General features: G+C 36.7%; 1 pseudogene; it reads left to right on the top strand.

Moving 5' to 3' along the window:
- Positions 1–1957: 1957 nt before the first annotated feature.
- Positions 1958–2600, top strand: LOC144293446 (signal recognition particle 14 kDa protein pseudogene; annotated as a pseudogene).
- Positions 2601–25884: the final 23284 nt, after the last annotated feature.

Below are 25884 nucleotides of genomic sequence, written 5' to 3'. Positions count from 1 at the left end.
GGGACTGGGTGGCTCAGTCAGTTAAGCATCTGACTTCAGCTCAGGTCATGATTTCAGGGTCTGAGGACTGAGCCCTCCCTAGGGCTCCATACTCAGTGGGGAGTCTGTTTCACCGTCTCTCTATGTACCTAACCCCACTGCATACACACTCTCTCTTTCAAATAAATAAATAAATACTCTCTCTCTCTCTCTCTCTCTCTCTATATATATATATATATATATATATATTTTTTTTTTTTTTTAATAAATACAATATTTTTTAAAATACCAAGGTGTTGGCATGACTGTGCTCCTTTTGAAGACTCTGGCGGAAGATCCTTCCTTGTCTCTTCCCTTGTCTGGTAGACCTAAGCGTTCCTTGGCTTCTGCAAGCATAACTACAATCTCTACCTCTGTCTTCACGTGGCTGTCTTTCTTCTCTGTCTCTGTGTCTTCAGATGTCATTCAGCTGCATGTGTCCCTGCCCTCTCTTTTTACAAGAACATTTTGGATTAGGGCACACTCTTGTGGAATACAACCTTATCTTAACTTGATTACATCAGCAAAGAATCCATTTCCAAATAAGGTCATATTCATAGGCACTGGGGCTTACAACTTCAGTATATCCATTTGGAGGACATGATTCAACACACATCAGATGTTGCCTTTATATGCAAAATTCTCAAGTGAGACACTTATATTCTTAACTCCATGATGTCAGGAACTCAAGCATTTGATCTGCTGCTTTTGAACAGGAAGCCTTTAGGTATGCAGTCAGATTTCTCCTTCCTTTCAAAGGAACAAGACTAAAAATCTTCTTTGCTTTAGTAAAAATAGATATTCTGATTCAATGTTTTTAAGCTGAGGAATTAATACTGCTTATGGAAGTAACAATAAAAGGTAGAAGTAATTGACTAATTGCCCCCACTGCAATGAAAACCAGAGCAAGTGCCACTATTTTGGCATACTCAAAACTTACTGATTCAAAAGAATACTGCATTAAAAAAGATTTAATGGGCCATGAGAACATAAAAGTAATGTATTGTTTTATAATCCATTTGAGCATTCTTAGAAGAAAAGCTCTTCATGCTTGGTGAGTAGTTTATGGGTCTTAGAGGCCCCTATAAATGTTTGTGTTGATTTCTGTGCTTTTGGAGGCAGCTGCTTTCATTAGAAAGGAGTTTGGTTTTTGGGTAACAGATATTATGATATAAAATCAGGTTTTTTTCCTCATTTTAAAATGTACTTCTACATATCAGAGCCAAAAAAACTTCTTAAGAAATATTATCATATAAAAATTGCTGCAATGCTGCATGTGTTCATTCATTCAGTAAGTATTTATGGACTGCCTACATGTGCCCAACTTTTGCTAAAAATTAAGTGTGGCCATATATTTAGACAAGCTGCAGTAAAATGAATATTTAACTGTACCTTGAAAGTCTTACTTCAAATATAGTAATTCTATTGGGAGCCTGAGTTTTGGAGTAACAGAGACCAGAATGAAAATCCTTGCTCTGCCACTTGCTGTTTTTCTAAAATTACTTTAACTAACTTCTTACTTTGGTCAGTGAAAAGTCTACTTGAAAAGTGTAAATGATTGCTTCTTGCTTAGTTGACAGTGTTACCTTTAAATAATATTCACATGTAAAAGTGCTTGGCAGAAAACCTGGTGCATTTAATATTTATTAACTGTTCATTGTTATTGCCAAGTATTATTAATAATTTAAAAAAATAATGTTCAAAAAAACCACAGACATCCAAAAGCAAAGTGTGACTTGGGTCATGTTTCCTCGGAAGACTCTAAGGAAGAATCTTTCTTGCGTCTTCTAGCTTCTGCTGGTTGTTGGCAACTCTTGGGGTTCCTTGGCTATAGGTGCATCACTCCAATCCAGCCTCTGCCTCTCATTTGGCCTTCCACCACAAATGTCTATGTTTTTGGGCTCAAATTTCCCTTACGTTCTTATAAGAACATCCTTATGCTGACGCCTGGGAGCTAGCGGCGCGGGGATGGTGCTGCTGGAGAGCGAGCAGTTCCTGACGGAGCTGACCAGATGACCAGACTCTTCCAGAAGTGCCGGTTGTCGGGCAGCATGTTCATCACCCTGAAGAGAACTAAACCCATTCCAAGGAAAGGTTCTATAGAGGGCTTTGAGCCCTCAGACAACAAGTGTCTGTTAAGAGCTACTGATGGGAAAAAGAAGATCAGCACTGTGGTGAGCTCCAAAGAAGTAAACACCTTTCAGATGGCTTACTCAACCTATTGAGAGCTAACATGGATGGACTGAAGAAGAGGGACAAAAAAAGCAAGAGTAAGAAGAGCAAAGCAGCACAGTGAAGGGCACTGCATATCATGCTCTCACCAGTTCACCACCCAGATACTGTTTTTCCTTTGGTTTTTCCTTTTGGCCACAAAGCTAGGTTTCTCATTCCCCTGTGATAACTTTTCATGTGAGAGGAGGCTCATTTTGGATGGAACAAAGGCTGCAGTGTTTACAGGATAGTTGTAAGAAGCCAAGTTTATTTTAGAATTGGTTGATTGGTTTGTGTTGCATCGTTATATATCTATCCTGGGATCATAAAGTCTCTGTAGTTATCTGTGTGAAGAACAATGGATCATTAAACCTTTATTTATCTGAAAAAAAAAAAAAAAAAAAAAAAAAAAACATCAGTTACAGTGGATTTTGGGCCTTCCCCAATCCACTATAACTTTATTTATCTTATTTAATTATATATGCAAAACTTTAATTCCAATAAAGACCACATTCATAGGTTCTGGATGGACATGAATTTTAGGGAGACACTAGAACCTTCTGTGAAGCAGAGGCAACTGAGCAGTGCCATTGAAGTGACTTAAGACTTATGGAAAATAGGTTATGGGCCTCTGATCAAATTTTATTTTTTTCTTCTTCTGTACTAGGTTGACCTCTTCCATTCCTGAAATGTGTAGAATAACCTGGAAGAGCAGAGTATCAAAGGATCTCAGACTAGGTAAATATCTTATCTGATACATTAAAGAGAAACCATGGGATCAAAATAAAAGGTATGGAACTGGAGACAGATTAAATAAAAAAGAATTAGGAATATGCTCCTCATCTCTCCTTTACCCAGTTAAGAAGCTGCAGCAACCAAGCAAATGCATAATGCAGTAAAAAAATCTATACCTTAAAGAAAACTAATTTATTAATAAAAAATATAACACATATAAATAAAAGAAAAAAAAAAAACTATACCCCGAACAATAGGACACTCAGTGGCATTTTTGCTGCCTTTTGCCCCTCTGCCTACTGAGAGTGCACCAAGATTAGAAAGAAGCTTTTCAATTTCCAAGACTAGGTTAGGATGACCAGATGAGACTCTACTGCTATAGTCATGATGGGAGATGATGGGTGCTCAGATTTAGCACATTTATCTACTATTAAGGTGCAATTATTCAGATCCATAATAGGAACATAGATGTCAGTGACTAAGGTGGTGTGAAGGACAAGATCATTAGAGATGAATTCAAGGAACACAAAGGGATCTTCTTCATGAATATGGGTTTGATGTTCAGTTCTGTCAATTACTAGCTATTAGTCATGGGTAAGGTACTTACTCTCTTTAATCTTCAACTTTATTATTTATAAAATTAAGATAATGATAATTACCTCGGGATCTTTTTAAGAGTTAAGGAATAACGGCCATGGTGACAATTAGTAAAATTTATTGAACACTTACTTCATTGCAAGCAATTGACATGTAATAAATTAATTTAATGAAATTCCATATCGTTAAGGCGGGTGATGTTCTCTGATCATATATAATTATACTTGCAAAAGATGACCAGACTGATAAGCTTACGCAAACAACAAAAAAACTTATTAAACTAACTTGGTGCCTAGGGAGTCATTTCCCACTTCCTTCTCACTGCTCTTCAAGCTGTCCCAATCCTGCTCCTGTTTGAATCCACATTCCTACAAATTTCTGGTTTGTTTCCTTTGGGAAATGGCTCAAAATGCAGACTGTACTTTTATCCAGAATCCCGTGTGCTGAATACTCAGTATAATATTCCTCATGACCTCATGGAGTGGCTCCCAGAGTAGATCTTCCCCTTTGAGATTGTTGAGCCACTTAGTAGTCCCTGGACACAAAGTCACCTACATAATTAGTAGGGTCCAATGCAAAACTCAAATGTTCAAAATGAAAAACAAAACCAAAAACAAGAACAAAATAATGGACAAAACTTTCCATTAAAGATACAAAACTATAAATGTTATTCCTTTCCTTGGGACCTCTCTCTAATTGCTATGGTATTTTCTATATGTAATTTAATGTCATTAAAAGTAAAAAAAAAAAAACAAAAAAACAAATTTAAGCTATTAGCATGAATTTTACTATTCACCTTTATATTGAGGATTGTCAGTCTCAAGTCAAATATAAGAAAATTTAAATTCATATTTGGAATCTCCAACCCCGTACAATTTATGGTAGCTCTAACGCAGGTTATGTATTTTGTTCTTACCAGAACCATGGAAACCCTACACAAAAGTAACTTGCATGTGGGATCCCTGGGTGGCGCAGCAGTTTGGCACCTGCCTTTGGCCCAGGGTGTGATCCTGGAGACCCGGGATCGAATCCCACATCAGGCTCCCATTGCATGGAGCCTGCTTCTCCCTCTGCCTGTGTCTCTGCCTCTCTCTCTCTCTCTGTGTGTGACTATCATAAATAAATAAAAATTAAAAAAAAAAAAAGTAACTTGCATGTTTTCATTTCACTTCTTGACACTCCTACATTCCAGCAACACACTTAACCTTTGTCCTGCTGATGAGTAAGGAAGGATTGAAAAGAAAAGCAGGTATGAGCTGCTCTGCTCCCCCTCGCTAGCATTATCATTCTCAGTGTATATAATTGGCTAATACAGAAACATAACACAAATATGAAAGACTATGATAGGATTCCTTTGCCACTTGTGTCTCTCGGAAGGCCATTGCCGTTTTACTGCCTTTGAAATGGAAAGTATTCCTCTTCCTGGGGAAATGGACTTCCTCATTGAAAGCCGCAAACACACTTTGCATTCATTTTAAGTCTTGATAAACACCACACACATTGTGTGTCCAGGTGATTTCTGTGCGTAGGGGACATTGAGAAGGCTACATAGGAAAGGGGTGGCAGGAACATACAGGAAAGGGATGTAGGCATGCATCGCATGGATCTTTTCTGCCCACTTGCATGCTCTCTGCCACATCTGACTTTGCTCACAAAATGTAGGTTGAAAGGTACAAGAAGAAGATGATAGAGGCAGCAGTCTTAAGTCAAGTGTGGGGCTCTTCCAAAGGCAGGGCCTTAGGAGCTGCACAGATTTGTGCAAGGAAGCCAGTCCTGAATCAATGCCTGACTTGCTATCGAAACTCATGCCATGCATTTAAAAATAATACCAGTTTACATGGTAAGTGTGTTGGGAGTTGAGGGGAAGAAATGTCTATTTCTTGACATTTCCTTCATTTTTATTTTTATTTTAAAGATTTGATTTATTTATTCATGAGAGGTGGAGAGAGGAAGAGACAAAGGCAGAGGGAGAAGCAGGTCCCTCAGGGAGCTCAATGCGGGATTCGATCTCAGGACCCTGGGATCATGACCTGAGCCAAAGGCAGATGCTCAGCCACTGAGCCACCCCGGTGCCCTCCTTCATTTTTCTCTCATTCTCTTCTCAATTCTCTGGTCTTTCCACACACTCTATGTGAAGCCTTTCTTCCCACCTAATTTCCTACTTAGCAAAAAGTCTGAGTTCAAAGAATTTTAACAGTGAACACTTACTTCTAAATTACAAAGGCAGGGGGATCCCTGGATGGCTCAATGGTTTGGCCCCTGCCTTCACCCAAGGGTGTGATCCTGGAGTCCCGGGATGGAGTCCCAAGTCAGGCTCCCTGCATGGAGCTTGCTTCTCCCTCTGCCTGTCTCTGCATCTCTCTATGTCTCTCTTAAATAAATAAAATCTTTAAAAATAATAATAAATACATTACAAAGGTGGTTAAGATTTTTCACTCACTAACAAATTCAAAGGAAAGGTATGTATCAAATTAATAGGCAGTACACTGTAGTTGTTCAAAGCTCAGATTCAGTAGCTAGCGGCCTGATACTTATCAGTTGTATGGTTTTAGAGTAAATTCCTTGATCTCTCAAAGTCTCAGTTTTGTCATCCATAAAATGGGGAGGATAATGCAAAATGGCAGCATCGGGATCCCTGGGTGGCGCAGCGGTTTGGTGCCTGCCTTTGGCCCAGGGCGCGATCCTGGAGACCCGGGATCGAATCCCACATCGGGCTCCCGGTGCATGGAGCCTGCTTCTCCCTCTGCCTGTGTCTCTGCCTCTCTCTCTCTCTCTCTATGTGACTATCATAAATAAATAAAATTAAAAAAAAAATGGCAGCATCAATCCTTGTTGATTCTTTAAAATATTTAAAACAGTTCCAATACCAACAATTGTTCATTAATAATATTTTCTTTCCTTTCTTTAAAAAGTCTCCCTTGTCTTAGTTGTCTGAAATTTACAAGGACCTTTAAATAGCCACCAAAATTCATAGTTCTGTGGGGTCACAAACTGAGGACAACAATCAAAATGACACAATATTCCTTTTCAACACATTTGTGTCACTGTATTGCCATGAAAGAAAATTAAATAAATGACAAAAAAAGGGGGATTTTTAAATAGTCTTTCCACATATGTAACTGCAGTTAGCAGAGTAATGAGCCCTCCACAAAGATGTCCACCACCCAATCCCCAGTATCTGTGAGTGTACTAATTTATATGAGAGGGACATTGCATTTGTGGTTAAACTGAGGCCCTTGAGTTGGGAAATTATCCTGGATTGTCCAGGTGGGCCTAATGTAATCACAGGGGTCCTAATATGCAAAAGAGAGAGACAAGGGAGCCAGGGTAGGAGGGGGGAAATATCATGACAAAGGAGGGTTGGAGAAAGATTTAAGAAGCCACACTTCTGGTTTTGCAGGTAAAGAAGGGGATCTGGAGCCAAGGTGTATGGGCAGCCTCTAGAACCCATAGCAGGAAGGGAAATGAATTTTTTCCCTAGAGCCTCCAAAAGGGACCCCAGATCCAAGAACTTGATTTTAGCCTAATGAAACCCAACTCTTATTTCTGACCCCTACGACTATAAGATTATTTCCTTCAAAGGAGGATTTACTGTAATGCTGAAAACGATCCTATGGACACAGTGATTAGAGAAGTACTACTTACTCATATATTCATTACTCAAGGATAGTTGGATACAATGTTAGGTTGGCCTCAGGTGTACAACACAGTGACTCCACAAGTTTACACCTTACGCTATGCTCACAAGTGTAGTTACCATCTGTCACTGTACATTTTTAGAATCCCATTGACTGTATCTGAGAAATACTTCCTTAAACTTTTAATTCTAGTGACTCACTCTACATTTTTCTAGCGAAAATTGTCTGCAAATTAAACGATGGGAAATTCTCTGAAGTAAAAGACGTTGTACTTTTCAGCTAAGATTATGAATTTCACAGTATGGAGGGAGAGAAACAGTTCTCAATGTTTTAATTTTGTTTTAACACACTTATATGCCAATTTTCTAGTCATAATTTAGCCATAAAGACTATTTTTTTCTGTGTTCAATTCTACACTATCTATTAAGGTAATATATACAGCATTCACAGAACTATGACACTGAAGAGGCAATTAAATTTGTTTTTTAAATTGTAAAATAGCCATTTAAATCATTTTCCTTGCTTGACAAGCACCTGTTCAAGATAAGAGCAGCTCCAAACTAATATAAGACATGTGGAAAAAGATATATCCATTTCTGTGAGAAATCATAACATCCTTAATTTGGGTGTTTTAATAGTAATATTATGTCTCTTTTTCATTTTTCTTATAACAAAAACCAAGTTTCTCAACTGAAAATAATGTGTCTTTCAGTAGTGGTATTTATTTTTAATACAGCATTTCATCTTCTTCAAGATGTAATTAAATGACATTCAACCAAACATTTTCATTCTGCTGGATTCTCATTTTAAGAGTAAAGTAAAAATTTACCATACTCTTGATCTGTGGCCCTTGCTTTGGAACATGCCAAAAATATAACTGGCCTATAATAAATTCTTCAGATATTTTAGAAAAAATACCATGCCTCTTAGTGAGTTCAAAATACACTTAACTACTATAAAATTTTGTTCAAAGGATGGGTCTTTCTGGTATTTATTCAAACAATCCGTTCTCAGATATAAGGATATTTCTAACTGGACAATCTCATCGGTGAACATAGTAGGTTCACCAACAAATAAAATGAATGTCAACCTCTTTAGGATTTACTGAATAAATGAAAACTTGAACTTGAGGTGGAGAGAGTTGCTTCATGTTCATAAACTTATGTTCTGATTAATCAATCAATACTCATCAATTAAAGAAAAGAAGAGAAAGACTTTGCAGATGGGATGACAGTAGTTAAAATTCCACATAAAATACACAGGAGAACCAGATTGAGTTACTGTTATTTCAAAGGTTTATATTGAGATATCCAAGAAAGACATATTCTAGAAGTCTTTTTCTGCCTAAATAGTTTTTTTTTTGTTTGTTTACAATTAGGTATTCTCTTAACAAATCCTCATTTATCTCTTTTTTTTAATGAGGCACCATACAAACATTTTTTGTATAGGATCCACTTCACTTTCTTCAACATAGCCTTTGCCATGAACATAATAAAAGAAAAATATGATGAAGATCAAAAGATGCTATTTGTTTTACTTAGCATTAGACTTCATTTGATTTACTACCACACATGATGAATATAAATGAGTAAAACAGAAATTTTTTAGTGATTTTTTTTTAAGAGGATAAATCTTTAGAAAGTAACATACTGGGGATACTAGAAACCATAAGATAAAACAATTTTAAAAAGAGATTAAGAGTCTAAAAAGATAAATGATGGAGAAAAATGTTGTGCAAATTGGTTCTATCAAAGATGAAAAATGGATACAAATCCATTTATTTAGAGCTTCTTGGAAAAGCATCATTAATGGAGTGAAAACATAATACATGCCTCAATTTCCTTTATCTCCTTTAGTAAAAGTCAACATACAGATAAGTGCAAAATCCGAGAAAGGTTTTAGAGATGGAAAGCATGATTATAATGTGTTGTTATTCAGAAAGAAATAAAAATAACTGGAAATTCAAGTCCTGTTGTTTTACATCATAACATTTTCTATAATTTACTAGCAAAATTCTCTGCTGAAAAAGTAAAGTAATTCAATTGATTGTTATATTATTATAGGCAATTTAATAAAAACTTTGAAAAGTAATGATAGCAAAGCTCTTCTTAAACATTTAGAGTAAATTATGCAAGTCTCTGATTTGTTTTTGATTATTGAAACATAATATATTTAACTGAAGTTTTAATATTGAAATTAATGTTTAATATTTTCCCTCTGCATTCTGTTAACAGCACATCCTGTTGTTAAATGAATTATATCAATTATGATGACAATATAAAATAATTTTTTAAAATTTGTGTATTTGAGAGGGAGAGAATGAGCACAGGGAGGGTCAGAGAGAGAGGGAGAGAGAAACTTTAGCAGATTTCTCACTGAGCTAAAAGCCCCATGAAGGGCTTGATCTCGCATCCCTGAGATCATGCCCTTAGCTGATACAAAAAGTCAGACATTTAACAGACTGCACCACCCAGAAGCTCCATAAAATAATTTTTTACATTAACTGTTTTCCTTACTAAATATCGAAGGTCATGTGGTCAGGGATTATGCTGTTGCTTCCTTTTTTTTAACCTACAGCACCAACATCATGCATGAGACAGAGTGAGTGCTCAAGATAAGTGTGTTTTTCAAAAATAAATGAATGAATAATTAAGTGCATAAACATATTAATTAAGGATTGATTAAATGAATGGGTTTGAATAGTTTTATACCAAGATTATTACCATTAAGTGAAATTTTGCCTGTTTTCTCATTTTAAAAATCATTGTAATTTTCAAACATTTATTAGTAAATATAAAGACAAGGACAAAAAAATTAAGTAAAGATCTATTCACAATAAAGTTGAACTCTCTTTGACACACAATGTATGGACAGCAAGATCATGCATATGAATAGCAAGTTAGTAAGATCAATAAGTAAAAAGGATTTAGAGAAAGGGAAGCCAGATTAGGAAGCAGGTTAAAATAATATTTAAAAAGGTTGGAGCATGGACTGAAATTTCAAGAATTTTGTTGGATATGGAAAAAGAAGGACATTCAAATTTGAAGACATCTTAATATAACAGTAAAAATGAAGAGGAAGTGGTAAATTTGAGAAAACATCAAAAAGAGGATTTGATGAGATTATGATAGCAAGTAAAGGAAAAAAGAATGAGAAGACAATTGAGTCAACGGATTATGATTTGGAAGAACAAAAATCATATGGTCATTAGCAGAAGTGGAAAAGTGGAGAATGATTTTATGAGAAGAAACCATTAGATGTATTTCATTGTTGTGTAAGAAATAGATTCTCAACATTATACCAAACACAATTAGAGATCATTGCCTTGGTCAGTCAGAAATTCAAGTGTGGTAGCCATTCTTCAGGGGTGCTGAATGAATGAGCAAGAGAAGCCTAATCTTCATAAAAGAGAGGAATAAATGATTATGCTGTGGGTCTCAGAAAACTGTGCATTCAATTGGAGGGAAAAAGAAAGACAAAGGAAAAGAGTCAGAAAGTTTTACTAAGCAGAAGGGAAGAGAGAAACATAGCACCCTGGCTGGTATGCTGTATCAGTGGAGTGTGCATGAGGAACACAGAGTTATAGCTCAAAAAATATTACATTAAGTTCAGCCTCCATCAACCAAATTCAAGGACATTCTGATCCTAATTCTTCCTTTGATTTTCATGTTCCACTCAATGTATTTATTTTGTTTGGAAATGGTCACCAATTTTCCTGTTGTGTGCAACTTTTCCTCTTCCATGATGGTTCTTGGCTCACCTTTTATTCCCAACCCAATATGTTGACTTCTGAGAGCAGATACTGATGCTGTCCTACCACTCAGACAATAGTGGAGTAGTCTATATTCCCATATTCCTTGTATAATATTCTTTTTTTTTTTTTTTTTTTGCATGAGCTAGCTAAAGTCACCATGCTGAACTAGATATAATTTTCTCCTGCAACTGTATTTTACTTTACAACTTGGTCTCTTAGTACTATTGTTCTTCACTCCAAGCATTTTTTCTTTTCTTTTGCCTTTTAATGTATTAATTTCATAGTATTACATGAAAACCAGACAGCTCTTTAACTTGACTCTCAATTTATTACATATATTTCTACGAATCTATCTTTCATACACATATGGAGTAGGAAATCATTTGAATAGCATCTCATATGTTAAATTCAATATGACTTCTGTATCTGGACATCACCTGTGTATCCCGCCTTATGATTTCTTTGCCAACCTTGGAACTAGCTACAAGCTGTTACTTGTTCTCCAGTGGTTTCCTGTGTTAACCTGGACTCATTATCTTTCTGATAGAATAAAGGATATTTTCTATAGGCTTTCAGAGAAGCCATTTATGACACTCTTGTCAGAGCAAGTAATTTGACGGATGAAGTCAGATGTGAAAATTCTGGTAAGGAGATAAAGCTGGTAGTATAGGCTGTTCGAATGAAAAACTAAAAGTATAGCTCCCTAAACAAAGTCCCATTGCTGTTGTTTAGATTAGATACTTACAGTTGCATTTTTAAAATATGATTTTTCTAGGAAATAAATAAAAGAATACAATGATCACATAGGGACATTTTATGAATCCAAAAGGGAGGAATGCAGATTCATCATAGGACAATACTAACATCATGGAAAAGAAAATTATCTAAATATTTCTCTGATTCTCTCACCTCTCTATTGAGAATTTTTAGAGCAAATTAGAATTATGATGAAAATTCTCACATTTAATGTGAATTTATTATATGCCAAGTAGTATTCTGAGCACCATTCTATCTGGACACATTTAATACCTAGATAAACCAAGAAGTTAGTATTATTCACATTGACATAGAGGATGGAAAATGGAGGTGGAGGAAGGGTGAGAGATTTGTCCAATTGCACTAACTGGTAAATGTCAGAATGGTAACTATCATACCAAGCAGTCTAATTCTAGCATCCGCATTACAAACTGTTGTTTTGAAAAGTGAAATGGAGAGCTCTAAGAACATAAAAAAAAGAGGAAACATTATATGTAAGATAGCGTCTTTAGGAGACTCAGACTTATTGTTTACATTGAACTTAGATCAAATGAGTCTTCAGGTACTATTAGAAGTAAAAAGCAGATAATCTTTAATAGAATCATGAAAGTGAAAGTGAGGGTTAATAAGGGAGCATTAGAACATGCATTTATTTATTTAACATTTCTTTTTTAACATCCACGATAATGAAATCTTATCCTTTGCCCTGGAAACATAGCAGTACAAAGGAAAATGTTCCTCACTCAGAGTTTATATTTAGGTGGAGAAGTCAAATACAAATAAATACGAAATTAATAAAAGTGCTACATATGGAAAATGGTAAGCGCTGGCGTGACAGCACAACCAACTGCTGGGATGTTGATAACCGGAGGAGCAGTGCCTCAGATCAATAATGACAGAGGACAGAACTTGGGTTTGAATTGCATAATGTGGAAGACAGATTTGGGAAGATTGAAGAGAGGTGATGGAAGACCACTAGGGCAGGACTCCTAATACAGAAAGGTGGAGAGAGACGCCTCTGTTTCTCCCATGTAATAAAGTTGAGAACTTGAATGGGAAGTTCTAACTCTTCAGTGCAGAAAATGTCTCCTGTCCTCCTTTCTTCCCTCCCACAGGCAAAGGCACCAGCCAAGGCCACATTTCCCGCACCATGCCTTCCTTTTCTCTCTTTGCATTCTACTCCTTCTATCGTGCCACAAGGTATATGGAGTGGGGTCAGTGACTTTGGGGTTATCCCCAGGGACCCCATCACCTCATGAACCCATGGGTATCTGGATTCTGCTGCCCTTTCAGGAAACTTTGTGCGAGAGTTGCTGATAGAACCAATTAAATACTTACCATAAACAAACAAAAACATGTTTTGACCTGAAATAGACCTGATACAAGGATGACTCAGGACATGGCTACTTTGAATAAGGTAGGCAATGGGGCTATTAGTTGAGAATCTGGTGACAGGTGACTATGAAGAATGCTGAAATAGACATCACAGTGACTGACCCAATTATATCCAGAAATCAATAAAAGAATTGTCTAGCAAAGATGACCGTGGACCAAAAACAAAGTTCATTTGTCAATTATTAATGGTTAGGGTTAACAATATCTAACTTGTAAATCTCAAGAGATGAAAGTCCCATATGTCCTCCACTGAGATATGAACTGCAATGGCATTTTGGATAAAAAAATAATATATTAGCTAAACATAGCAGTAAAAAAACAAATCGTATCCATAGGAAGTGAATAAAACTTTGGAGATGCAAGGTTTTGATAGGAGAAAAAAGGAAACAAAATGGTCTTTTTTTGACAATGTATTTTTTTAGTGTTCTTTTATACATCACAGTGACTTTGGAGATTTATACTCTTAAAAACATCGAAACATTATTTATATTCACCAATAGAAATAACTAGAAATGTTAGATATCTTCAGTTCAAAGTTTGGAGAACTTCAAGTGTTTCATTTCACTGTTGGATATCACTCACCCCAAATGACAGTAAACAGCATTTCATTCTAGTGTGGGATTATGCTATGATCAACACTGAAATTAATCAAACTGCCTTGATTAATCGAAATTATATGTTATCATCCTGATTGCAATCACCTATCAAAGAATCACTTTGCACAGTAATTTGTATAAAACATAATCAGTGGCAATGAACCCAAACCTGGAGGTCATGCACCTAAAAAAGAGCTAGTTGATAATTTTGCATTACCCTCAATCCCTTTCTTCCCATCAGAAAGAAAGAGAGAGAGAGAGAGAGAGAGGGAAAACCCAGGAAGATGGACCAAAATAACTTCAGGATTTTTAATTGTGCTTTACCCCACAACAGAACCCATCAGAACACTTTATTAAATCAAATAGATGGTGATTGTACTGAACAACGTTTGCTTATTCATCATCTAATGATATTGTCACTTTAAGCTGTTAAATTTACAAGAACAAAGCTGTTTTTATCATGATTTTTGAGTAGTTCTAATTTTATACCGTTCATATCTCATTACAATAGGCTAAACAAAATAAATAATCTTATGTATTTGAAATAATTGAAACTAAGAGGTCCCTTTCAGCCTAAAGATTTCATTAATGAATAGTCCAAGACAGCTAAAACCTTCCTAATGTTGATCATGTAGGGTTGTTTAAGGATATCAAATAGCATCCTTTTCGCTTAATTCACTTTACCTATTCCCCTGAGTTAAATTAGTTTTTCTAAGAATCCATCTTATTTTAATGAAGGCAATATAGTGCAGTGAAAGGTGCTCTTTGCCAGCTAGAAAGAACTGAAATCAAGCTCAAGCCCTGCAATCAACTAGCACTAAACCTTTTTCAAGTATATAATGTTATCTCTTTGACCTTCAGTGTGGTATGGACAAAGTGAAATATTGTACTCCATTATCCTTAAAGAACCTTTTAACTCACAATATGAAAATGCAAGATAATGACTTATATTAATACCAAAGCTATTTAAAATCGAATATACAAATATATATATATATATATATATATATATATATATATATATATATATATATATATAATTTCTCGAAGACCCTTCTACCCATATATCATCTCTGTTAACATTTTGACATTTTGAATTTTTTTGCAAGACTTCAATCTGGCATGAGCTGTTGTCTCCCCTCATTGCATGCATCCCTGTCGAAATCAGAGAAGTAAAACAGAATTACAGATTCCAGAACTGAACAGATTGAACAGATTGTAGTCTATCTTGAATCTGATGTGTGTGTTGGGTGGGTGGGGGCAGGTGGGTGGTGCCTAGCACTCGGAGCAGGTGGAGGCTGGAGGAAAAAAAGGATGAATTGAAAGAAAATTGTAATGTTTTGCTCTTGCCTCTGCTTCTTTGGAACAGTCACTGCATGCTCCTTCAGCAGGGAAATCACCAGCAACAGCTCCGTTGCTTTCCTGGCAATGGCAAAATGTTATCAGGGCAACACCAGAGGCTTACTAGGGGAGGAATTGAGGAAGACTGTCGTCAGCTGACTGGTCTCCCCAAGACAGACACTTCACCATCTCAGCTTCTGAGACCCAGGGATTGATAGGGTTTGATCTGGGGAGATCACCCCCTCCAAATGGTGCTTCCTTTGTGAGCGTGTGTGCGGTCAGCCCTGCAGAAAGATGTGCCTGGTATTGTTTTTCTCCCTCTTTACACAGTATTAAAGCTGTCTTTTAAACTCAGTTATGTGCTTTTTAAAAATGAGAAAGCAGGGCAGCCTGGGTGGCTTAGCAGTTTAGCACCGCCTTCAGCCCAGGGCATGATCTTGGAGACCTGAGATCGAGTCCCATGTCATTTTCCCCACGAGGGGCCTGCTTCTCCCTCTGCCTGTGTCTCTGCCTCTCTCTCTTTCTCTGTGTCTTTCATGAATAAATAAAACCTTAAGAAAATAAAAATGAGAAAGAATAATATACTTTCGTGTTTCTGGGATGCTGATGTACGCAGACACAAAATCCAAAGCTACTATTAAGAATGGTTATTCACTTATTTTACATTTATTAGGTATCTGCTATAGACCTGACAAGAAGTTAGGTGCATACAAATAAAAGAAAAGAAGAAGTTTCTAACCTAGAAGAATTCACGGTAGTCAGGCAGTATAAAATGCAATACAATGTGTTCTGCGATAGTGCAGATAAGCAAAATTACTATGGAGTCCACAAAATAAAGCAAAGAAGTCTGTGTAAGGAAGTCAGAAAAGATTCACTGAAAAGAGGGCATTTGCTCTGATTCGGAAGCCTGATTGGGGGTGGGGGGTGTTAGGCAAAGAAAGCAATATTATCAAAGTCATGAAAACAAAAAGAATGGTGTACATGTCAACTGAGGCATAGATACCACATTACCTATCCTGGGGGCATGAGAGCAGCAGGAAGAAAACAGCTAGGATGAAGCAGCAGAGGTATAGACAAATATGTAGAATTTGTTTTAAAGGACTTCAGATGTGACACAGAGGAGTGTGATCTTAATCTTATGTAAAAAGATGCATACATATTGGGGCACCTGGGCGGCAAGGTTGGTTAAGTGCCTGACTTTTGATTTCGGCTCAGGTCACAATGTCAGGTTGGTGAGATCAAGTCCCTTTTTGAGCCTTGCTTCAGACTCTGTGCCCAGCTCAGAGTCGGCTTGAGATTCTCTCTCCTTCTGCCTCTGACCCTCCCCTAATACTCTTTCTCTCTATCTCAAAAAAAAAAAAAAGGTGAAATTTCTAAATATGATTGTATTTGTTTTTTAGAAAAATCACCTTGGATGACAGACAGAGAGATTAAACTGGGGAGGATAGGGCAGCCCAGGTGCCTCAGCAGTTTAGCGCCTCCTTCGGCCCAGGGCGTGACCCTGGAGACCGGGATCGAGTCCCACGTCAGGCTCCCTGCATGGAGCCTACTTCTCCCTCTGCCTGTGTTTCTGCCTCTCTCTCTCTCTCTCTCATGAATAAATAAATAAAATCTTAAAAAAAAAACTGGGGAGAATGTTGGAGAATTTTTTCAAAAAGGAGTAACAGTGATCTACATAAGAGATGATGAAGTACTGGGCCATGATTGAAATGGTGCCCAAAGATAGGATGGATATAAGTGCATGCATGATCAGATGTCGGAGCTGAGGAAGAGTGCTGGGCTGAACGTGGACCTCCTTCATCTAACACAGTTCTTAGCACAGAGGAGACTCTCAATATATGTTGCTGGAATAATGAGTTGGGATTTCCAAATGGAAGAAAAAACAATTCTTGCAATTCTTCTTCATTTCCCCACTTTCCCAGCCTTTGCCATCCTAAATATAAAATATTTCTGTTGTCTTCTTCAGCTTTCATTTTCTATTAAAATACTGTTGTTTCTCTCTTTCCTGCTCATCCCTTCCCAGTGTTTTGCTCCTGACTCTATACAATGGGTCACAATCACAGGCAAGATTCTGTAAAAGAAGACTTCAGAAACACTCATTGGGTAGGATGTGCTTAAGGAAGACTTTCCACATGGACAAGATGAGGGCAAGGATCTGAGTCAATTCCCTCTGTTTTCCAACTGGGGAAAGATATTTCACTGATTTTATATACAAAACTCCCCACTAGATATTTTCTATTTGTTGGCAATGTATCTTGAGGGTTGATATATTAATCATAAAATATGCAATAGATTTCTGTAGCTGTGGATAGCTTGCATGTTGGTCATGTTGATCTCAAAGCAGTTCATCAAATTGCTATAGTTAGGGGAGAAAGAATGACACTGAAGCAATACATTTAGTAAGCAAGGGAAATGATTAGTGCTAACAGCAAAATTTTAAAAATGTAACACAATCAATGGCTATCAAAAATATCACAAATCATGAGATCGTTAAAATAAAGCAAAAAATTTCATAGAATTTCAAAAACATCATTTAGATTTTTATTGACTTGAATCAAATTATTTATGCTCCTGGGCTACTTTCTGAACACATTTGATACATATTTCAAAATACATTCAAAAGTAATATAAGTGAAAGCAGAAAATAAACCACAGCTTTATGAATTTTTCTGTAATAAAATATTTCTTACTTCCATTATACAACTTTTATGACTTCCCAATTAACCTTTAAACAAAACAGTTATTACACCCTATTATTATTTAATCGTCTGGAAAGGCTAGATTTACCCCTCTACATATTTTCCATAATTTCTGTATCTCCAAAATAATATTTCTTTGATTTCCCAAATAATCTTGAAACATCCCTGAACTTAGGCAGGTTACCATTTTCCAAGTCCTGAAACAAAGACATCAAAACAATAACAGCAACCTAAAAAGTGAAACATGAAATGTAATCTGGTTTGTCACAGTTCTCTGATTGACGGAACATCTTTCGATTGACCGAATATATTTAGAATGTCTTTAGAAGGAATGTTCCCTAGCTGAACGCAGGACACCTTGACATAAAAACAAAAACAAAAACAAACAACATAAGAATGCAAAAAATAACAGTCAAGGTTAGTCGACATAGTTTTGAATAGTGAAACTGTTATTCGCCAACACTTACCATGTGTCTCGAATTTGAAAAGAGGGGAGGTAAGGAGAGTATAACACATATTCTATGTCCTCTTAGAGACCGCTATAGAAAAAAAACAACAACAAAATAACCCAAAATTTGGTATGCTAAGTCCTGATCCCCTGATTCCAACTGATACTCCAACCTCCTCACCTGTAAAATGGAAATAATAACTCTCTTATTTACCAGTTGTAGAAAATGAGAACAGTCAAGGTGAACACTCTTCCAAACTGTAATGAGGCATAGCGATGAAATTTATTATCATAAATTTTGCATTTATTGCTACGGAGCTTAGGAAAACTTTAAGTAAATCTTTCAAGGGGTCTTTCTTACATTCATACCTTAGGTTTTCCATTCCAAGGTCTTATTCTTAGAGTTTACAAATACAATGAGCTCAGACAGCTCTAACAACCACACTCAAAGTGCTTGCTGCCCATGCAAAAAAATTGTTTTCAGCTCTCTCAGCCCCAACACAGATGTTCTTTCACTTCCCCTGACCCTCCCTGCTGACTTTTACAGTAATTATAGAATGTTTCTTTGGTGCTGATAAGATACTTTATTTATTTATTTTCCTAATTTTCAAGGGCATCTTCTGAAATTTTACACAATTTCTATAGCTCAAAATGTTTTTAAAAATGGATGGGGTTGCTTGCATATTTCATCTCCCTCCTCCCCACCGATTTCCAGGGTCATCTCAAAATATGTCACTGAGGTCAATCCTTTCGCCTTCCTCTCTTCATTCTTTTCTCCCCTGAGGGGGAAAAAATTGTTAAGAAACTGCAAATACTTCAGTATGTCCCCCTCTTATAGAAAGGGTATTTCCTCTAGGAATTAGTGAATGAATACAATATTTTCCCATTGTTTTCCTTTCCTTCCGTCGGTTAGAAAATCAAAACAAGCCTCTTGGGTCGTGTTATAGTTTTCTAGCTTCCCACCCAATAAACCCATTAAATAATAAGTGATGCCTGCTGGACTCACAGGTGAACTAAGACCATAGTTACTGGCATTCGCTGTCCCCTAGACAATTATTTCCATAATTACAGAGATATCTGAACTGTGTGCTACCTTAAGAAGGCAGGCTATGGGGAATTGAAACCAACTAAATATTTAAGCAGTCAGTGCAACAGAAGCTACCAAACCTTAAATTCTCATTCCTCTGGAGAAGTACTGCTCCAACTATGCAGTACAGAACCATTAAAAACAAATACTGTACCTTTAATGGACCAAAAAATTGTCCACCGACACTGGAGTACCACACACACTTCACCAGCTGAGTTTGACAGCTGAATTACTCTGTATTCTGTCCGACAATCAAAATCTACTGATGACACACTTGGAAGGTGCAACAATGAAAAATGGTCATAAATTTTTCCGTATGCACCTTTTCAATTTCTGTACTTGTCACACAGGCACCAGCAGTATACACTTCACTGATGGGGCTCAGGAAAGGCGACCCCCAAATGTGCCACTTTGGTTTGTGGGTCGTTTCCAGCTGAAGATGATTAAGGTCCAAGGGATTTAAGGAGAAATTTTTAATTTCCCTCTTAACTGCCTAAAAGAATTTAGATAGGGAGACTGTATCAGGAAGAAAGCTACTACCAAGGACAACTTTTTTTTTTTTTTTTTTACTTAAGAAGGACTTCTCATAGTATGTTGACATTTGTTTAGCAAACATTTGCTCCTCCAGTGTATGGTCTTCCTCCCCTTTGAAGCCCAAGACCACTACCCCTTCCATCTTAGCTCAGGGTGGCATGGAGCCTCAATCCGCTGACAGTTGGGGAGCCTCATAGCTTTGGGGTTCCCTTATGCATGAAATTAAATGTATTTTTCCTCCTGATAATCTGCTTTATGTCAATTTAATTATTAGGCAACCCACCCCCCCAAAAAAATAGAAGAAAAGAAAAATTTTCCTCCCCTCCATCACGAAGAGGTGTCAAGCAAGCTAAGGCTCACACTTGAATACAGAGTTAAAGAGAAGCAATTAGAAATATTCCTTGAGAGCAGTAAAAAGCATCCTCATTTCCATTATAATACAAGTTAATGCATAAACAGCTAATAAAGGAATCTTTTTGGTATTGTAATAGATAGAAGAAGCCAGAGGCTACTGACTGCCATTTCCCAGGTTTCTGTTTTTGCTCCATACAAACTACAGGAGTTAAGTTTTCCACATGATTGAAACAGATAAACCACTGTAATGACCAAACTTGCAACACTGAGAGTCATCTCAGCAAAAGTTTAGGATAAGAGGTCACGGGGTAAAAATCCACAGAGGGTTATGGGCTCCTCTATGTTACTCGATGGCCTTTTACCATCATCTAACCTTTCTGGACTACACTTCCTCATTTGTAAAAGAAGCTGTTAAATCATATTGCCTGTTTAGCAAGTCCCTTTCATGTCTAAAATTATAGATTTATTGCTCCCTTTAAAATGTATTGTCTCTCAAGCTTCAATTATAAGAACAGCCTCATGTCAAAATGAATGAATTACAATCTGTACATTCTTTACTGGAATTTTCCCAGAATAACCTACCATTGATGGAAGCATTACTTAAGGCACTAAGATAAGTAGAATCTACTCTCCATTCTCATAACCATTTACCAGAATGTTAGTTTCTCGATTAAGATTATGAATCATATTTGAGTTGCTTAAATTCAAATAGATGAGATACAACACATGTTAAAAGTCAGAAATTTGCTCTTGGTATCTTTAAGCCTTGATCTGATTTCCTGTTTCACTAAATAATTACAATGCAATAAATGAGACTGTGGAAACAGTGAACTTCTTTTATTCTAATGGCTTGCATGAAAAGGAATCAGTTCTACAATGTGCCTTTATAAGGAAGGACTAAATGAGATGGGGGGGGGGGATCCAGTTGAAAATAACTCTGAGAAAAATTTTGAAGGATGAAGATACTAATATAAATTGCTGTCAAAACAGGGAGAGAAAATAAAGACTTCCTGTGAACACTAAAGCCATTAGGGACTCTGAGGCATTTTATGTTGAGCCAAGAGCAACTGAAGAAGAAAATACTTTGGAAGAGCTTTTGGAAATTGCCCAAAAAGCACTAGAAGAGAATTTTGTGCCTGTCTATAAAATGTGATGGAGTTGAAAAACGGAGATGGAAAAATTCAATGGGAGTGTGGAAAGAGTATTTCCCAAGCATTTTGTTGGCATAAAAGAATATGTCCAACAGAGTCATAATGATCTAAAGAATACACGTCAAGCTGAGTTTCAACCCAAGAATATTAGATCCATGCAGTTCTAGAAATAGATGATCCTAAACACTCTAAGGGGATGGAATATAAAATGCCTTATATGTTTCCTAAACAGCATGATCATCTACAATCTCATCCACTCCCATTGTGTATTTTTCCATTGGTCTGCTCAACAGTTTAAGCTGGTAGACAGTTCCAGTAGAGCAGCCTATTAATGAATGAGCGAGGTTTTATAGTGCCAACAATTTGGACCAACAGTGTCTCTCAGAGAGATCTAGGAAATAACGGCATGACTCAGTTTGCTTATTGAAAAACTGTTATGCATATTATGGACTATGTGAATCACCTGATTAATCCTTAGAGTTTCTCAGATAAAAAAAAATACAGTCAAAGAGTTCTCTGAATAAGCTATTTAGATGTTATAATTGAATTTCCAACAAAACACGTAATTGTATGAGATCAGAAAATGATATACACCTATTAAACTGACACATACAAACATGGTTCTTACTAATTTAGATACATACTTAATATGATTTATTTCAACCAATTGTAACTTATATGATGTAAACAGGCTTATGAATCACTTATTGATTAAGCACTAGGGACTTTCTTTTATATATTCCCTTTTCCACTTATTGATATGTTGACTTTCCGTTTTCCTCTTGACCTTTTTCTTTATTGAATTCATTGTACTTAAAAGTACTGTAGGGATGCCTGGGTGTCTGTCTAGTATATGTCTGCCGTTGGCTCAGGTCATGATCCCAGGATCCTGGGATCGAGCCCTGCATTAGGTTCCCAGCTTGGAGGGAAATCTACTTCTCCTGCACTTCCTATCCCGCTCCTGCTTGTGCTCTCTCTCTCTCTGTCTTAAATAAATAAAAAATCTTTAAAAATAAAATGAAAGTACTAGAAAAACCTTCTTACCTACTCAAGACCTAAAGTAGATTAAAACTTAGTTATATTAAATCCAAATTCAAATTTCATTTACTATATAAATGTATATAAATATGCTCTTCATATTGATCTGTATCCCCTTGTTATTTTGCGAGTACCCCACACCCCAAGATTACAACTTTTTTCAGCCCTGACAATGCACACCTATCAAACCTACCAACTTGCTCTTTCTCTAGAAATTAAAGTAAGTCAACTCCATGTAACTCAGAATTCTTTAGCCTTGCATTGTGTACAAAAATGAACATGGGATCCCTGGGTGGCGCAGCGGTTTGGCGCCTGCCTTTGGCCCAGGGCGCGATCCTGGAGACCCAGATCGAATCTCACATCGGGCTCCCTGCATGGAGCCTGCTTCTCCCTCTGCCTATGTCTCTGCCTCTCTCTCTCTCTCTGTGTGACTATCATGAATAAATAAATAAAATCTTTAAAAAAAAATGAACATGCAATAAGTTAAATGGTAAATCTTTCTCAGGAATTATTATTTTTTTTCTTTTCTCAGGAATTATTGCACATGTTTAAACTGATTGAATTTAAAAGACAAATAGAAATCTGGCATCTGAAGAGGGAACACAGGCAAGCAGCTTTTCTCAATTTTTCATTGCTAAAAAAGAGGGATAATTAAACTGTTATTTTTTTGAGTTTTTTTTTGTAATAAGCACTATTTGGGACTTTAATATTATTTTCGCCTATAATCATCAAAAACATCCTATAAGATAGACATCAATATTCATTATTTAATGTAATAAGGTAATTTAATGTATATAATGTAATTTAATAATGTCATTATTTAATGACAATGTAATTTAAACCATTATCTGACTTGTCATTAAAACAATACTGCTTTTACCAAAATTCCACACCAACTCTCAAAAATCTGTGTTAGGAGTATTCAAAAGTATATTATGCATAGTGTGCCATGTTCATATGATCATGGTTGTGGTTTGAAAAATCATCTGAAGTGTACCAAACATCAGAACATATTTGAGAGCAGAAACCATTACTTTTGTATATCTTCATAGGTTCCAGTGAAACTAATTCTTAACTGATGTGCTTATACTTTTGTGCAAAAATTGTTATAGTAGTCAGGAAATCTTGCTTCTATTGTTTTGTCTCCCAAAGCCCCAGTGTGACCCACCTATTTGGCAATTGCCCATCTGAATGTCCTGCAGGGTTTACTTCCCTCTTTCCCATATTAAATGGGTGTATAGAGTCCCTACCTCTTGATCTTATCCACAGGGTTATGTTCCAAGAACTCCTAGTGGATGCCTGAAACCATAGGTAGTACTTGAATTTTATACATATTATGTTTTCTTTTTTTCTCTATGAATACAATACCTATGACAAAGTGCATTTTATAAATTAGGCACAGTGAGAGGTTAACAATAGCAATAATAAAATAGAAAAATTACAACAATATATGGTAAAAAAGTTATGTGAATGTGGTCTCTCTCTCTAGATATCTTACTGCACTATACTGACTCTTCTTGTGATGATGCGAGGTGATAAAATGCCCGTGTCATGAGATGAAGTGAGGAGAATGACATGGGTGTTGTGATGTAGCATTTGGCCAGTCTTGACCCTCTGACGATTTGTTAGAAGGAGGATCATCTGCTTCTGGACTGCGCTTGGCTTCTGGTAACTAAAACTGTGGGAAGCAAAATCCTGGGTAAGGAAGGGATTACTGCTTATTATCTCTTTTTGATAAACAGATAATAAAGATGATTCTCTGCAGAGAGTCAGCAATAGGATATTCACTTGTCCTACATGCTCTATCATTTTAGTGAAGCCTGAGCTATCACATTCGTTATTCGAATACTGCTTTTAACACCAATTAACGTGGTAAGAGCAGCAGCAAATCTTAATCTTTCCTTTGGACTTAACCACCTCTTTTTCATTGGAGAGTCATTGGAGAAACAACGACCTCACATACTCATATCGATGAATACATCAATGTCCATTCTGAGCGACAGTTCTCCAAGATCTGCAGAAATTCCAAAAACAGTCACACAAATAGATTGGTTGAATTAGTTCAGGACAGGGTCTAGATCTGCACATATATCCTTAGCAAGATTTGCATTGGTTGGGAACCTTTATGGTGATGCTCAGTGATGCCTACTTTCTAGGTAGGGTTCATGTATATTTGGAAAGCCCTTCTTTGCCTGCACTTTTTTAGTCATATCTGATAAATAGGCCAGGGGAGAAATGACTGGATGCCTCTGCTGATATTCAGTTCTGAAAAGTTACTGGCTTTCTTCTTGAACACTTTGTTTCTCTCTGATTCTTTTGGGGAAGCTCGCTGTCATGTCACGAGGCAGCCCTGTGTCAAGGTCCACATGAATGCGTTTGGAAACAGATCTTCTGAAGACTGCCAATAGCCTAATGGGAGAACTAGAGACAGAGCTTTCAGCCTCAGTTGTGAATCGAGGTGAGTGTACCTCAGCCAACAGCTTGCTTTTGACCACAGCAAAAAAGCTTGAGTCACAGACATTCTGAAACCTTCACCCAGATTCTTAACCACAGAAACTGTGAGATAATAAAGCTTTGCCGTTTTAAGCCAGTAAATATGGTTGTAATTTGTTATTTACAGAAATAGATAACGGATACATCTTGGATCCAGGAGAGGGGTGTCACTATAACAAATATCTTAAAATGTGAAAAAAACTTTGGGACTAGGAAGTAGAAAGATGTGGAGAGGATTTCAGTTAACTTGTTAGACAAAGCTAAAAGTGAATTAGGGAGATTTCTAGTAGAATCCTGCACTTTAGCGATGCTGAATGTAAAGGTTCTAAAGAAAGCAAAGAGTAGGCAATTGTTATATAAAGGCAGAAATTTAGCAACAGTATTGCCTGCAGTTATGTGGAAAGTAGAGAATATACCCAATGGGAGTGATTTAGCTAAGGAGATTCCTAAGCAAAGTATTGAAGGTGCCACCATGTTTCTTTTAGCTGCCATAGTAAAACGCAAGAAGAAATAGATAAATGGGAATAAAGACAATTAAACAAGAAGGAGCCAAGATTTGATGGTTTTATAAATTCTCAACCTTTCCAGATGGCCAGCAACACTAAAATTAAGAAATAGCTTTTAAGCAGACATAAAATCCAGTCCACTGCCAGGAAAACTTGGTCAAAAGATGAAGCCAAGGATATTACTGTAAACGTTTTATAATACTTCAGAAAGATCAAAGGTGGTGTCTTTGTATATTCAGTCACACCAAAGGCGCTTCAAAAAGATTAAAGGTATGCCCCAGGATCCTCTTGTCAAACAGCTGAGAATTAGAAAGCATAAGGACATTGTTCCCGGACTCTCAGGAGGATCCCCTAATAGATCAGTGCTTCTCTCCCAGAGATATATGGGTATGGCTTTGTCTAAGGCAGAAACATCACCTGTTTTGAATAAGGAGCATGGAGGTGATAACAACTGAGAAGAGGCCTTTGATCCCAGAATACCACTGGGAGAATTGAGGCTGACAAATTTGCTGGGCTGCAAACATACTTCGTAT

Source organism: Canis aureus, chromosome 21, assembly GCF_053574225.1.
Source record: "Canis aureus isolate CA01 chromosome 21, VMU_Caureus_v.1.0, whole genome shotgun sequence".
Lineage (NCBI taxonomy): Eukaryota > Metazoa > Chordata > Mammalia > Carnivora > Canidae > Canis > Canis aureus.
The sequence above is the reverse complement of the archived record's forward strand: the minus strand, read 5'-3'. Positions and strand labels throughout refer to the sequence as shown.